The sequence below is a fragment of the Balaenoptera physalus genome (assembly GCF_965194825.1).
Source record: "Balaenoptera physalus genome assembly, chromosome: 2".
In the NCBI taxonomy this organism is placed as follows: domain Eukaryota; kingdom Metazoa; phylum Chordata; class Mammalia; order Artiodactyla; family Balaenopteridae; genus Balaenoptera; species Balaenoptera physalus.
Window position 1 is genome coordinate 63,946,743 of NC_138883.1, and position 16,390 is coordinate 63,963,132.

Sequence of the window (16,390 nt, forward strand, 5' to 3'; positions counted from 1 at the left end):
TTTCAGATAAATGGAAACAGTTGGCATTTGTCCCAAACTGGCTATCAGCTGTTGTTTTCCATCATTATCTAAAATAATGTGGCCAATGTTGTGTATTTAATGTGCCTTTTTAGTAGGTTGGAAGAAAAGCCTCTTACTAGGTTTGAATTTCTCTGATACAGATTCTTTGTAATAGCTAATTTATGGAATCTAGCAAATGAGCTCTGGGAGAAAATTTTTTTAAGTGTTTCCTTGGTAAGGAATAATCTCAGCAATGGTAAATCATAGAGGGGTTGGGACACTTCATTAGGTTTGCCACTCTGAAAAAATAATCTGGTTCAGTTCTTCACTGGTCCTGTTTTTGCTTGCAAATTTAATAATAGTTTGAGATCCCAAACAGACATGAATATTCATTTTTCTATGAACATTAAAGCTACTAGAGATGTGCAGGCAGGCTCCAATGAATATTGCTTTTGAGACAGCATGAATGTATAAATGTTCTGTGTCTCATCTCAGCCAATAAATAGGTCTGAGGCTTTTCTTTTGCTCTAGAGCATCCAAATAATTGCTTTCTTTCCATGTAGATCAGGAGTCATCCTTCCACTTCAATTTCCTGTCAGAAAGCAATTGTGCAAATTAATCTCTCTGAACCTCAGTTTCTTCTTTATATGAGAATGATGATATCTATCTACCATACCTGGTTGCTGAGGATCAGATATGGAAATGCTTTCTGGGAGACAGGAAAATACTATATAACTATAATTATTTAAACTTCACTCTAAGTAAATATAGTTAAGAACCACGTTAACAATAAGATTTATTGTAAGTCTTTGAACCTCTTTATTTTATTATTGTAACTATTTTACTTAATCTCACCGGTTGTTTAAGGACTAATTACCTGATAAACAGGGTCTGTTACAGAATGAAGTATAAAGTGTAGCCCCTGAGTTGTTGTTCATGGCTGCTCTTAATCTTTTTAGTGTAATTTTCTTTTTCACATGTGACCAAAGACTATAGTTTTTTTCCCCAAATTTTGAAGTAAAAAATAAAAGAGGAAATAAAGAAATATTATCGTTTTGGAATATGTGGCATAAATTTATGATCCATGTTGTTGAAAATCTATGACTGTATATTAGTTAATTAATTAATACTCTAAATTTAGGTAATCCTTTATAGTTCTCAAGGCACTTGAAATCCGTTTGATCTCCTTAGGTCCTCTTAACAAGCTAAACCATATTTCTCTGCTGCACATGAAGAAACTGAAGTTTGGAGAAGTTAAGGGACATCCCAGCTGTTGAGTAGCAAAACAGATTGCAGTCCAGTATACTTTTCATTCTGCCTTCATATAGTAACGTACAGTGAGTTACTAATTTTCTTTTTTAAAAGATGGAATAATCTGACTTTTTGAGCAGGACATAACTAATTATTTAGTATGTGTTTAAAGTAGCATCTCACGAATACTTGAAAAATAGTCTTGGAATTTTTGTTTTCTAAGAAAGCCCATGCTCATAAAAATCTGAAATATTTTTACACTTCAAAGTTTTTCTTAGATGTTTCAGTATTGTAAGTTTATGAGATGTTTCAGTATTGTAAGTTTATGGGACTATGAAATCCGTTTATGGGACAGTTTGTATACACGCATTTTCTAGAAAGCTGATACCTCTCAATCCTTTTCCAAAAGCTTGGATATCTCCATCTCGCTGTTCTTCTACCCATCTTTCTAAAGAGAAATAGTACAGTGTCTTATGGTGGTTAAACACTAGGACTTTGGTATCAGACTGTCTGGGTTGTTCAAATATAGGCCTTTAATACTTCCTAATTGAATGATCTTAGTGATTAGGAAAATCACTTAACCTCTCAGAGCCTTAGTTCATCTAAAAAAGGGGATAATAATTATACCCCGTCTCACAGGACGGTGAGGATAAATGAAAGCTCTTGGAATAGTTCTTGGCACATAGTAAGCATTCAGTAGGATGACTCTAAAATTTACAGTCCAAACCATTCTTTTTGAGAGTGAAAAGGAGAGCTAGTAATAATTATACCTGGAGATAATTATATAATAATAATTATGCTAGGCTTAAGCTGGTACAGTCCCAAGCAAACCAGTTCCCCTATCAAAAAGCAGGCTGATACCAACATGTGATAATTAAATAGAAGGAATTGTATTGAAGACTCAAGGTCATCATTTCAATTATACAATGTGCTAGCATACTAACTTGAGAGTCTCCTGAAGTATATGATTGCTCTAAAGTAATTAACCTCAGAAAGGTCAATTTTGGCTTTTTATGCCTTTTCTGTTTGTTTTGCTTTCCTTTTGATTTTCATACTTGTAAATTCTCAGATACTGCATTTTGCTGTTATCAGTATGCTTTGCCTATGGCAGCTTCTCTTATTGTTACTTTTCATCTCATGTGACTTGGAAAGCTATGTTTGTTAGAATTGTATAGAAGGAATTGAATAGACTCAGAGTGAGGGCTTGAGAGCAAAATGCCTGACTGAGCCTTCTAACATTCCTTATGGCTGTTCAAAGAACTTGGTGTATTGTCTGGGTTTTGGTTTTATTTTTTTTTCTCAGTAAGGTTTGTAAAATAACTGAGCTATAGGTAAAAGAGATAGTACTGTATCCCAGTGAGGTGTCTAAAACATCATTAATATTTAAAGAAGTCATATTTGCTTTTGATTGTACTTGTGTCATTAAAGGCACACAAAAGAATTTGTTCCCATTATTAAGAGAAAGAAGGTTTATTTATTTATTTATTTATTTAAATTTATTTATTTATTTATTTTTAGCTGTGTTGGGTCTTCGTTTCTGTGCGAGGGCTTTCTCTAGTTGTGGCGAGGGGGGGCCACTCTTCATCGCGGTGCGCGGGCCTCTCACTGTCTCGGCCTCTCTTGTTGTGGAGCACAGGCTCCAGACACGCAGGCTCAGTAGTTGTGGCTCACGGGCCTAGTTGCTCCGTGGCATGTGGGATCTTCCCAGACCAGGGCTTGAACCCGTGTCCCCTGCATTGGCAGGCAGATTCTCAACCACTGCGCCACCAGGGAAGCCCCAAGAAGGTTTATTCTTGATCCAACTTTTTTAGAGTATTGAAACAGTAGGATCTGAGAATAGACATTTGATAAATCTTTGAAAATATAAAACGTCAGTTGACTTTTTTTTAGTTTATTAGATTTTTCTTACGTGTACCCTAGACGTGTTCACTTGGAAGTAGCTTTGATTATTTTTCATCTAGGTATATAAATATTTTTCGTTTTCTTTTTTCTGTCAGCTAATTTGATTATGCAGGTACGACATTTTGGTATTTTATTCGGCATAACAAAAATTTGGAACAGATTTTTTCAAATGTATAATTTTCTCACAGAAATAAAAAAGCACTTATGTTAACGGTATATTTTCTAGTAGCATTTTTTTTCTTGTTTAATAGTGGAATTTCAAATATTTCCTTTGGGAAGATGATAGTTACTGAGTGAATCACAAAATTCCTGGGCATGTGGCCCAAAGCTTTCTGTGTGTTCCTGTGAGCTGATGGGGCTTTTTTTTATTAGCTGCAAACTAAATCACCAGATAAAAAGAAAGGCAGTTCCCAAATTGGCATAATTAGGCACAGTTTTATAAAGTGTAAAAATGGCAGCAGAGTATTTTGTTCTAGAGATCATAAAACTCTGCTATAGCACACAAGAAATAAGATATGAAAGAGATGCAGACTTTATGAAATAAGTAGAAAATAATCGTATGTGAAGATTAAATTAATTAAACCTTTTGTGTCTAAAATAGCTGTGGGTCAAGTATAGAGAGAAAAAGAGTGATAGTCCCTTTACTCACTACTGCTTATTGATAACTGTGTTATGAAGGAATGTGTAGAAATTTTATAGTTTCTACTTCAAAAAGTCTTTTACATGAGGGAGAAAGGGGATGAGAAGCTAGCAAAACTGGTGTTAGCCATTTTCCTAATTTGAACTATATTTAGGTTTTAGAATGTATCCGGGTTTTTGTTTGTTTGTTTTATTTTGTTTTTAAGGCTTAACTGAGTTTTAAAGTAAAAAAAAAATAAAATTGTTGATTTACCATTTTTAATGCTATTACATATTGAGTAATATGTACACTTTGAATAATTGCTGCATTAGAATTATATCTGTTACGAAGTTGATTTAGCACTACTTCACTCCTTATTTTAGTTTTGTTTATCTACCTGCTAAAAAAAATGCTTTATGGTTATCACAGTACAGCAGTTCTTAAGAAATACCAGGTGACTGAATTAGATATCTTGTGCCCTGGCTATAGAAAAAAGTTTTGGGATTAGTTGACGTGTCATTGCCACTGTAACAAAAAGTTTCCTTCTCTGAGCTAGATATTTTATTTCACTCAGATTTTCTCTTGGCAATATGTAAAAGAAATGAATAGAATTTTTGCAACTGAGCCTTAGGCGAAACAAAGAAAATCTAATGACATTCTCATAGGAAAAACCTAAAAATTGGGCAAAGCTAATATGTTTGATATTCTTCTGGGTAACTCTTTAAAATAATTGTATTTCAAAAATAACGTGTTCAGTGTAGAACCTTTGCAAAATACAGAAAAGAACAAATAAGAAAGTTAATCATGAGTTAATTTCTGTGTTAAGTTATTACGACTGGGCTTCCCTGATGACGCAGTGGTTAAAAATCCGCCTGGCAATGCAGGGGACACGGGTTCGAGCCCTGGTCCGGGAGGATCCCACATGCCGCAGAGCAACTAAGCCCGTGCGCCACAACTACTGAGCCTGCACTCTAGAGCCTGTGAACCACAACTGCTGAGCCCACATGCTGCAACTACTGAAGCCCGCATGCTTAGAGCCCGTGCTCCGCAACAAGAGAAGCCACCGCAGTGAGAAGCCTGCGCACCACAAGGAAGAGCAGCACCCACTTGCTGCAACCAGAGGAAGCCCGTGGTCAGCAGCAAAGACCCAACGCAGCCAAAAATAAATAAAATAAAATTTTAAAATAATAATAATAATAAATAATTACGGCTAATTGGGAGATTCCTGTATTTAAAACTAGTTTTAAGTTATTAGTATATGCTGGTAAGAGGGGAGATTTTATCCTTAAATATTATTTGTGCACATTCCTTAGTATTTTTCACCCCAGAAAGAAATTTGCTGTGGCTCTAGATACAGAGGAGCGGATTTAGATCTTGAAAATTATGCATTGCACCTACCTGAATGCTTACTGTATGACTTGGGGCCATCCAGTGTAAATATTTGAAGCCACAAAATGTCCCTATATTTCTCATGCCACCTACTTTTGTTCCATTGGGATGTGATAATAGGCACCCTTTGCATAATTTTTACTCTTCCCCAAAGGAATTATTTTATAAAAGTTTCCAGTATCGTTAGGACTCTACTTTTCTGCTGGTATGTGTATGATAAAGTTTAATAGATGCCAGTTCCTAGTGCACAGTGTAAGTAAACCATCCTTTAATCTACTATGTACCCTGCCAAAAGATTTAAGATAAAACGTAATGTATATATACATTTCTTTTTAATAATTATTTATTTAATTTATTTATTTATGGCTGTGTTGGGTCTTCATTTCTGTGCGAGGGCTTTCTCTAGTTGTGGCAAGTGGGGGCCACTCTTCATCGCAGTGCGCGGGCCTCTCATTATCGCGGCCTCTCTTGTTGCGGAGCACAGGCTCCAGATGCGCAGGCTCAGTAATTGTGGCTCATGGGCCTAGTTGCTCCATGGTATGTGGGATCTTCCCAGACCAGGGCTCGGACCCGTGTCCCCTGCATTGGCAGGCAGATTCTCAACCACTGCGCCACCAGGGAAGCCCCATAATGTATATATTTTGCACTAAGCCAGAAATACTCAATCTATATTTAAGAGTTTGTGTTTTGTATGCCATTCCAAGAGGGTCTGGTAATCCCTGTGATTAAAGAAACGTAAGATTTATGTTTGCTGTGGAGAAACATGATCATCCTGGCCACTATGAATCACTCTGGAAACATCCCATCTCTGTTACCCAGTTAGATCGTTAGATCAAATTCAGTTCGATTTAACAAACGTGAAATACGTTTCATGGTCTCAAAAAGTTTACAGTAATGTAGAAAAGGCCAGCCTATAAACAATTATAATACAACATGGTAAGTACAATGATATGTTACAAGATTTAGAAGAGGGAGTGATTAATTTTGGAGTTGGATGGGCTTCAAGAAGGCCTTTAGAAGAAGTCATGTTTGAGCTGGGTTGTGAAGGATGATGGACTTCACCAGAACTCAGTATGAAAGGATGGTCCTGGAGAAAGGAAAGCTGTACAGGGCCCTGCAGATAGTTCTTTATAGCTGATTAGTCTAGTGTGAAGCACTGTGACGACAGAAGTGCAGGAGAGGTGGGTATGAGCTAGATCACTGAGGGCCATGGGTACCGTGCTAACGAACATGAGGCCTGTGCATGGTGAGGAGCCAGAGCAGGGTTTTCAGCAGAAGGGTGGTGTGATCTTTCTGAAACACAAATCTGATTACTTTGTGACCATATTGAGAGTGTATGGGAGAGTGAAGAAATTGGAGGCAATTAGGCCTGGATTGAGGCAGTGGCAAGTGCATTTGGGGTGGGTATGTTTGAGAGGTATGTAGGACACTTGACAGGACTTGATTAATTTCATAATTAAAGGGTGCAAGGCTTTAATCATCATTTAGAAAAATGTTAGCTGTTTTTTTAGTATTGTTGACATTTGAGATCATTTAAGCATCAGATTGGCTCAGAAAAGACTTAACAGGAAATTTGTAATTTGGAAAGAAAAAAATATTAAATACATTTTTAATGAAGGTAACATTTTGAAAGCATGAAATAAATCATATAACTAGAATGTCATAGGTCTGCTATTTGAATTTAGATTTACAAGCCTGATTTGCAGTAATTTTCGTACAACAGTGGTTTCAATAGATAAGGAAAATTTAAATCTACCATAGCTATAGCATCTTTGAAGTGGAATATCCTATAGTTTTAAAAATCATGGTTGTATTTTCCATTATTCTATGCTTGAGCTTTGATTGTAAAACTCGTGTCCATCCACATATAAGCCATGGCTGAATTCCTGGATCAAAGACTTTAGAAAGAATTTAGCAATGTTCTTCATCACATAATCTGCTCATTAGAGAAAGCCTGGCCCACTCTGCTGGTGAAAGAAAATAGAATTTTCAGGTCATCCGAGGGATCACTTTCTATTAAAGAAGACTTTTAATCCTTACTAGTAAATAAAAGTTATTTATAAACATAGTGTCTTAATTCCTTTCACAGGTACTGTCCAGAATCTGAGACTCCTCTTTTTTTACCACCTTGTAATAAAATTACTCAGCCATATTGGTTTTTAATGTTGCTTTTATGGCAAATAAGTTCACTTTTCTGAAAAGCCTTACACTCATCAGGAAGCATTTATCGAGTGTCTTATTTGTATAATACTATTCTGGCCATCCTGAGAAATAAACTTCTCAAGGGCACTTTTATATTCCAGCTGGAGAGACAAAATAGACCTGTGAACTAATAAGTATTCAGTGATAAACAATTGAATAAACATTGAGGGAATGCAGCAAAAAGGAAGGATCAAAAGAGAAAAGATTGGGCTTCCCTGGTGGCGCAGTGGTTGAGAATCTGCCTGCCAATGCAGGGGACACAGGTTCGAGCCCTGGCCTGGGAGGATCCCACATGCCGCGGAGCAGCTGGGCCCGTGAGCCACAATTGCTGAGCCTGCGCGTCTGGAGCCCGTGCTCCGCAACAAGAGAGGCCGCGACAGTGAGAGGCCCGCGCACCGCGATGAAGAGTGGCCCCTGCTTGCCGCAACTAGAGAAAGCCCTCGCACAGAAACGAAGACCCAACACAGCCAAAAATAAATAAATTAATTAATTAATTAAAAAAAAAAGAGAGAAAAGATTTCCTAGAAGTGAGTTTTAAACAGCACTGGGAGTAAATATTTTTTAAAAATCAAGATATTTTCACTTCAAATATAAAATTATTATTTAAAATGAAGTTCCAAGAGGCTCTTCACTGAGAATATCTCCTTAACATCAAGAACAAAAAGGGCCTTTTTATCACCACTTCCATTAAATCAGTTTGGAGAAGGACTAGGGCCAAAGTAGAGACCTTACTCTGGAAGCTCTGTGTTCCATGTGGGTAAATTGTCGTGGAGCCCTGAGTTTCCACAGGGGTTCTAAACATTTTCTTGTGCCATTAATCCCTTTGGCAGTCTGGTAAAGCCCATGAATCCCTTCTCTGAATAATGTTTTAATAATATACCTCTTATGTATCAATCAAAAGTGATAACCTTCATACGTATGCTTTTTTTAACACATTGTACAACAATATCTAGGGCAGTAATAACTACCGTAATATGTTGTGAAGAAGGTAAATGATACTTTGAGATACCTGCAACAACACAGGATGACTTGTATGTGTCTGTGATTTCTATTGGTGATGAACACATAGATATGTTGATAATACTGTGGTTTCTGGCCTATATTTATAATTGAAGGAACTGGTACTTTTCAAATAGTGATTAGTTAAAATGAAGGTGTAATTTTTCATGGGTCCTCTGAATTCTTTCCACGGATCCCTTGGGGATCCAAAGACCTCTGGTTAAGAAACCCTGTAGTTTAGTGATTATTGAGAAGCCCCAGGAAAGTAAAAGACTGAATGAATAGGGCTCACCTCCATTTCAAAGAAACTGCTTTTATTTTGTTTTATGTATTAGAATTTCATATAAAATTTCATTTGGAATAAAAATGGTTTCTGGGGCTAAAATGTAATTTTGAAAACAATTGTAAACAAAGAACTTGATTATCTTGCTTTTTTAACTTAAAACTTATTTCTTTTGTAAACATTCTCAGCACATTAGTATACCATCAAGTTTATAAATAGAGATTTAGAAGTCAGCAGGATGTAGTGGAAGGCATGGAACATCAGTAAGATTGCCCAGCAATAATCTGTGTGCGTGTAGCCTGACATGAGGAACAGGCCAAGGAGAAGCCAGAAGAAGAGAAGCCTGGAAAGAAGACAAAGAGAAGGAGTTGTCAGAGGGGTAGGAGGAGAACACAATTTCTGCAATGTTAAAGAAGCAAAGCGGGGCTTCCCTGGTGGCACACTGGTTAAGAATCCGCCTGCCAATGCAGGGGACACGGGTTCGAGCCCTGGTCCGGGAAGATCCCACATGCCGCGGAGCAACTAAGCCCATGTACCACAACTACTGAGCCTGCGCTCTAGAGCCCGTGTGCCACAACTACTGAGCCAGCGTGCCACAACTACTGAAACCCGTGTGCCTAGAGCCCATGCTCCACAACAAGAGAAGCCACCGCAATGAGAAGCCTGCACACCACAACGAAGAGTAGCCCCCGCTCGCCCCAACTAGAGAAGAGCCTGTGCACAGCAACGAAGACCCAACACAGCCAAAAATAAATAAATAAATAAATTTATTTTTTAAAAAAATGTCAGTGCTGCTGAGATGTCACAGATGATGACAAAAAAGAATCCACCAAACCTGTCCATAAGGAGGAGAGTGACCTTTCCTATGGCATTTTCAGCAGAGTGAGGAGGGCAGATGCCAGATTGAAAGGGCCTGAAGACTGAACGAGCGATGATGTGGAGAATGTGTGGTATAAACCTGTGCTTTTCAAATGTCCGTGGTGAAGCACAGTATCTGTAATTTCTAACCTGTCGTGGACTGATGGCTGTGCGTGATTAGCATGCCGCTTGCACCAGGTGTAAGGTACCCTAAGGGTTGGATGACAACCAAACTGATCTAGACTCTTTTCAACAAGACAGGTCCACTGATGACAGGCTTGGGTGTCATGACCATCTCACATTGCTGTACAAGCTTCTGAATGGTTATTCATAATACTATACAGTAACATAGGTACACACTATTCTTTCAAGAAGTTTACCTGTCAAGGAAGAGGGAGAATAGCCAGTACTCTATGGGGCCTTATAGGGTTGAGAGAAGGTTTCTACCAATATTATTTCCTACAGCTGTCTCCTAACGTTCTTCATGTTTCACATTCTTTTCAGCCCCTAATTTGGATCTTCAGCACCTAAAATAGTTCCCTGGTACATAGAAAGCACTTAAATTAAAAGGTTGCTGAGAATTCCCTGGCGGTCCATTGGTTAGGACTCGGCACTCTCACGACCGAGGGCCTGGGTTTGATCCCCGGTCGGGGAACTAAAATCCCATAAGCCGCATGGCATGGCCAAAAAAATTAATTAATTAAAAGGTTGTTGAACAATTGAATGAAATTTCATATGAACTAGGGAGGATCTTAGCGGTCCTGTGTTTCCAGATTTTACAGTAGAATATCCTGCCTCATTTATCTCTGGATATTTATTTTGCCTATGGTCAGGGAATTATCAGGGAGGCCCACAATCTTCACAGTCTTTGAGTGCACTAAATCATTGCCCTCTGTTTTCAAAGATGACATCACTGACTTTTACTTAGTAAGACCTGTGCTATGAGGGGGTTTTTGTTCTGTTTTTTTGTTTTTTCAAAATTGGGAGTGGATTTGCCTCTTGCTTTGCCTCCTCTCCCCTCTTTGTGAGCATTCATTAACAAAAGTCTAGGGCTTCCCTGGTGGCGCAGTGGTTAAGAATCCACCTGCCAATGCAGGGGGCACGGGTTCGAGCCCTGGTCCAGGAAGATCCCACATGCCGCAGAGCAACTAAGCCCGTGCACCACAACTACTGAGCCTGTGCTCTAGAGCCTGCGAGCCACAACTACTGAGCCTGCGTGCCGCAACTACTGAAACCCGTACACCTAGAGCCTGTGCTCCGCAACAAGAGAAGCCACCGCAATGAGAAGCCCACGCACCGCAACGAAGAGTAGGCCCCGCTCGCCGCAACTAGAGAAAGCCCGCGTGCAGCAACGAAGACCCAACACAGCCAAAATAAATAAATAAATAAATAAATTTATTAAAAAAAAAAAAAAAAAGTCTAGACAGGTTTGAGGCCATACCATGACCACAGAATAAGGAGAACTGAATTGACTGGCAGAGAGTTAAAACCCGAGTGAATAATCTAGTATAAAGGACTCTGGTTTTCCATAAACCTCTTCACTTTCCTCTTTCTCTAATGGGACTGATTTTCAAACCTCCTCTTATTTTCTCATCTGTAGCATTGCCCCTAACCCGCACAGTGGAACTCAAATTTGTACTGGAAAAATGAGAATTCTAATCTAAAATATGGGCAATATGAATAGGAACCAAAGAAAAGCGGACTATTTCTGTCATTCAGGCAGCAGACATTTACTGCTGAATGCATAGTACGTGCCAGACACACATGTGCCAGGTATATAATTTCCCTCTAGGGAGGTGTAAAACTCGGGTCTAATTGGTGTAGCAGGCTAGACTTCTGTATTTAAGTATTCACACAGACTTGTTTCCTATGGTAGCTGGAAGGCTTTCCATAGTATAGACCACTTATGCCACTAAAGTACATCCTACTCTAGATTGTTAACCTTAATCAGACATTGTTTAACAGGTTTAAGGAGGAAACAGGAAAATCCCAGCTGCGTATGTGTGTTTGGTTTTGGGAGTGGGGTAGAGAGGGAGATGATTAAAGGGAACTTTTAGTATTTTTCAGAAATAAGTGGTAGTTGAATTTACAGCTTAATATGGATTATTATGGCTTTTTGCCCATTTCTGGGATGAGGAAGGACCTTGACTCTTTAGTTGTAAATCTTATTCTCCATCTGGTCCTTAATATGAAGTACCCAATCTGTAGGAAAATCTATTGCCACATTAGAGCCAATGACTGCTGAAGGGTGTGGCTTGCATGTATTTGTTCCTTCATTCATTTATTCATTCATTCAAAAATAATTTACTGAATACATTCTATGTTTAAAATCCTTAACTGCCCAGGGACTTCCCTGGTTGCGCAGTGGGTAAGAATCTGCCTGCCAATGCAGGGGACACGGGCTTGATGCCTGGTCCGGGAAGATCCCACATGCCGCGGAGCAACTAAGCCTGTGTGCCGCAACTACTGAGCTTGCGCGCTTAGAGCCCGTGCTCCGCAGCAAGAGAAACCACTGCAGTAAGAAGCCCGCGCACTGCAACAAAGAGTAGCCCCCGCTCACCGCAACTAGAGAAAAGCCCACGTGCAGCAATGAAGACCCAACGCAGCCAAAAAATAAATAAATAGAATAAAATAAAATCCTTAACCGCCCTAAAGGAGCTTGGCTGAGAAGGGGAAGAGAATAAATATGTCAACAGCTTTAACACAGGTGGAAAGTGTTCAGTGCTGTGCTTAGATAATATGTTATTAATTCCATTAACCTGGCTGTAAAAATAGCCCAGGGCCATTCAGAATACCACATGAATAGAGGGAAAGTCTGCTTGTTTCTCACAAAGACAAATTGTGATCTTATTGATCCCCTTTATATCAGATGATCAAGCTAGAGAAGTCTGGAAAATATTAAATAATATCACTTTGGCATAAAAGGCTATGTCAAAATTAGAAGTGGTTTTTTTTTCAGCATACTGATTTCTCACATGAGTTACATGACTCTTAAAGCACTTTCTATAAATGCATATTATACCACAAAAGATACATCTACTCTGACAGGCAAAATTTTATGGTGGAAAAGCCTGGCTTTTGCAGTCATGTGTCATCAGAATGCCCACTGTTACTTTCTATTAGATGCGTAACCATAGGCAAAGTATTAACTTTTTTGGGCTCAGAGTCCTCATCTGAAAAATGGGATTAATACCAACCTCTAGGGTTGTTGGATAACCAGTAATATTGATAATAGCTAATATTTATTGAGCATTTACTGTGGGCACTTCACGTAGACTTTCTAATAGATTATCCCCCCAAACAAGGCTAGTAGTGGTGCTACTACTTCTCTACAGGTTAAAAACTGTTGCTTAGAGGTTAAATAACTTGCCCAAGTTTACATGACAAAGGAAGTGGTAGAGGCAGGATCCAAACTCAGGCAGTCTTGACTCCAGACTTGTCATTCTTTTTTTTTTTTTAAACAGCTTTATTGAGATATAATTCACATGTCATACAATTCACCCACTTAAAGTGTAAAATTCAGTGGTTTTTATTATATTCAAAGTTATGCAGCCATCACCACAATCTAATTTTAAAACATTTTCATCCCCCCTAAAAGAAATCTCATATCCATTAACAACCACTCCACCTCCAATCCCCTACTTCGAGCCCTAGGCAGCTATTAATTTAATTCATGTTTCTATAGATTTGCCTATTCTAAACATTTTATGTAAATAGAATCATAAAATATGTGTTTTTTTATGATTGGCTTCTTTTACTTAGCATAATGCTTTCAAAAGTTATCCATATTTTTGCATATGTATCAGGACTTCATTCCTCTTTATTGCCAAATAATATTCCATTGTATGGATATACCAGTTTTGTTTATCTATTCATCAACTTTTGGGTTGTTCCCACCTTTTGGCTATCATGAGTAATGGGACTGTGAGCATTTGTGTACAAGTTTTTTTGTATGCAGATGCGGGCTTTCGTTTCTCTTGGTTATGTATCTAGCAGTCATATGCTAGGTCACATGACAACTATGTTTAACTATTTAAAGACATTCTTTTTTTTATTGTGAAAAATTTCAAAAGTTAAAAGAATAGTACAGAGTACTTGTATACCCTCCATTTAGATTCAATAATTGTTAATATTTTACCAGTTTTACATCCCTGCTTCTTCCCTCCATCCTTCTCTCTCCCTCTGATTTCATTTTTTTAGAGTCAACCTTCTTAACTACTACTTTATATTCATCCCCAATTAAATGATTGAAAATAGATTAAGTAGTTAGTATAATGCCTGACCAATAATAGCTACTCAATACATGTGAATTTCCTCCTTTCCTCCTTTTCCCAATACTTAGAAACATTATGTAGAATCTGGGGCTGCAAGCTCTACATCAAGATAAGAGAAGTGAGATCTAAAATAAAGATTCATGGGGCTTCCCTGGTGGCGCAGTGGTTGAGAGTCTGCCTGCCAATGCAGGGGACACGGGTTCGAGCCCTGGTCTGGGAAGATCCCACATGCCGCGGAGCAACTGGGCCCGTGAGCCACAATTACTGAGCCTGCGCGTCTGGAGCCTGTGCTCCGCAACAAGAGAGGCGGCGATAGTGACAGGCCCGTGCACCGAGATGAAGAGTGGCCCCCACTTGCCGCAACTAGAGAAAGCCCTCGCACAGAAACGAAGACCCAGCACAGCCATAAATAAATAAATAAAATAAAAAATTAAAAAATAAATAAATAAAAATAAAGATTCATGGACTTTGCTTTCTGCAGTATTCCTGGACCAGTCAGTGGAACTAGGTAGGTGGCCATCCAAACTGTGGTGATCCAGCTGTCCGATTTGTGGTTAACTTTATTAGGGTGATGGATTCTATGAACAGTTAAATTAATAGAAAACAAAACAGACAGTTTAAACTATCACAACTTTTTTTTTTTTAAGGTAGCATGAACTTCAGCTCATATGATGCACAAACAAGCCTATTCTAAGGCAAAATAAGAAATCCCATTTACTAATGCAGGCTTTTTCACATCCCCACATTTTGTGTGTGGACATGAGGAAGGAGTTATGAGAGAGAACTGACCAAAGCTGAAGTTCTACCAAAAATTCCAACAGGAAGTGTTAGTTTCTTCCTGGACAGTGACATAGAACAGGTGAAAAATAGGGCAGCGCATGACTCTACTTATTATTGATTTATTCTGAAGAATCAATCATAATATTGGATCCTTGGGGGCTCCAGAACAATTTTCACTCCAGTGAAATCCACGTTCTTCCCAAGGATCTATTGGACTTACTGGAATTTTTATGTATTACAGACCTGCCATCCATACTTTTCAGATATCAGACCTTTAAGCAACCACTTCTTTTTATCCAGAGATATTCCTGTAGCAGTGGTTTTCTCTCCCTGCTGAGGTAAATCCAGGGAGATTAGGACTACCTATTGGTCTTGTGGAAACCTAGGTCTGCTGCCTGAGTCTCACTGAGCCCGAACCTGAGATTCTGAGCCCTGGCTGTGCATCAGAGAGAGACCTTTATCACACCTAACAAAATTAACAATTTCTTAATATAATCTAATACCTGATCTATATTACAATTTCCCCAGTTTTCCCCAAAATGTCATTTACAGCTGGTGTGTTCAAACCACTGTCCAACAAAATCCACATGTTGCATTTCGTTGTGTTTTTGTTTTTTTTTAAAGTACAAACAGATTATTTTTAAATTTTATTTATTTATTTATTTATGGCTGTGTTGGGTCTTCGTTTCTGTGCGAGGGCCTTCTCTAGCTGTGGCAAGCGGGGGCCACTCTTCATCGCGGTGCGCGGGCCTCTCACTATTGCGGCCTCTCCCGTTGCGGAGCACAGGCTCAGTAATTGTGGCTCACGGGCGCAGTTGCTCCGCGGCATGTGGGATCTTCCCAGACCAGTGCTTGAACCCGTGTCCCCCGCATTGGCAGGCAGACTCTCAACCACTGCGCCACCAGGGAAGCCCCTTGTTTTATTCTTCAGAAGTCTCTTGTAATCTAGTATAGTCTCCGCTTTTTTTTTTTTTTAATTCCATTGACTTGTTGAAGAACTCAGTATGTCCTGAAGAATGTCCTACCTTCTCACTTTGTCTGATGGTTTCCTTGGGATGTCATTTCCCTTGTTCCTCTATTCCTTGTAAGCTGGTAGTTGGATATACAAGGTTGGTTAGATTCAGGTTAAACATATTTGGTGAGAATACTTCATAGGTAATGCTGTGTCCTTTATACTACATCATGTCAGGTGCACACAATATCTGGTTGCCCCACCAATACTGAGGCCAAGATCGATCAGTGCAGTCATACGATTGCAGTCTGATCCCTCTCATTACAAAGCTGTGTTTTCCCCTATAACCAGTAAGCGAATCTGTGGGGTGATACTTTGGTCCTTCTATTTACTGCCACTATGCGCCGTGCCAAGGCTTGGGAGATTAAAGGAAAACAAAACAAATAAAAAATTATCTTTGCTTTTCTAGTTTGAATCAGTGGATTGAAACAAAGTATGTTCTCTGATCACAATGGAGTGGAATTAGAAATTAGTAATGGAAAGAAATTTAGGAAATTCACAAATATGTGGAAATTAACTCCTAAATTTTAAATTTTCAGTTAAACCAAGATTGTAAAAACTGGTTCTTTACGAAAGAAAATGAGAGATTTCCTAACCCAGCTTCAGGATTGTACCCCCTCCTGTAAACTTGCTACACTGACTCTTCCTCCAATGCCCTGTGCTGCTTCCTGTCAAAGGGACTTTGCATCCACTGTTCCCACTGCCTAGAATGCTCTTGTCCAGCTTCCTTGCTCAGCTAGCTCCTACTTTTCACTCAGATCTCAAGCCCAATATTATTTCCTTGGGGAGACCTTCCATGATCCCACACACTAGGGCAGGTT

The 16,390-nt window shown here is 38.9% G+C and overlaps 1 pseudogene across 1 annotated transcript in view; it reads right to left on the bottom strand.

Annotated features, from left to right (window-relative positions):
* LOC309656055 (nuclear receptor coactivator 4 pseudogene) overlaps nucleotides 1-16,390 on the bottom strand; it is a 34,456-nt pseudogene that overhangs the window by 14,028 nt on the left and 4,038 nt on the right. The window lies entirely within an intron of this gene.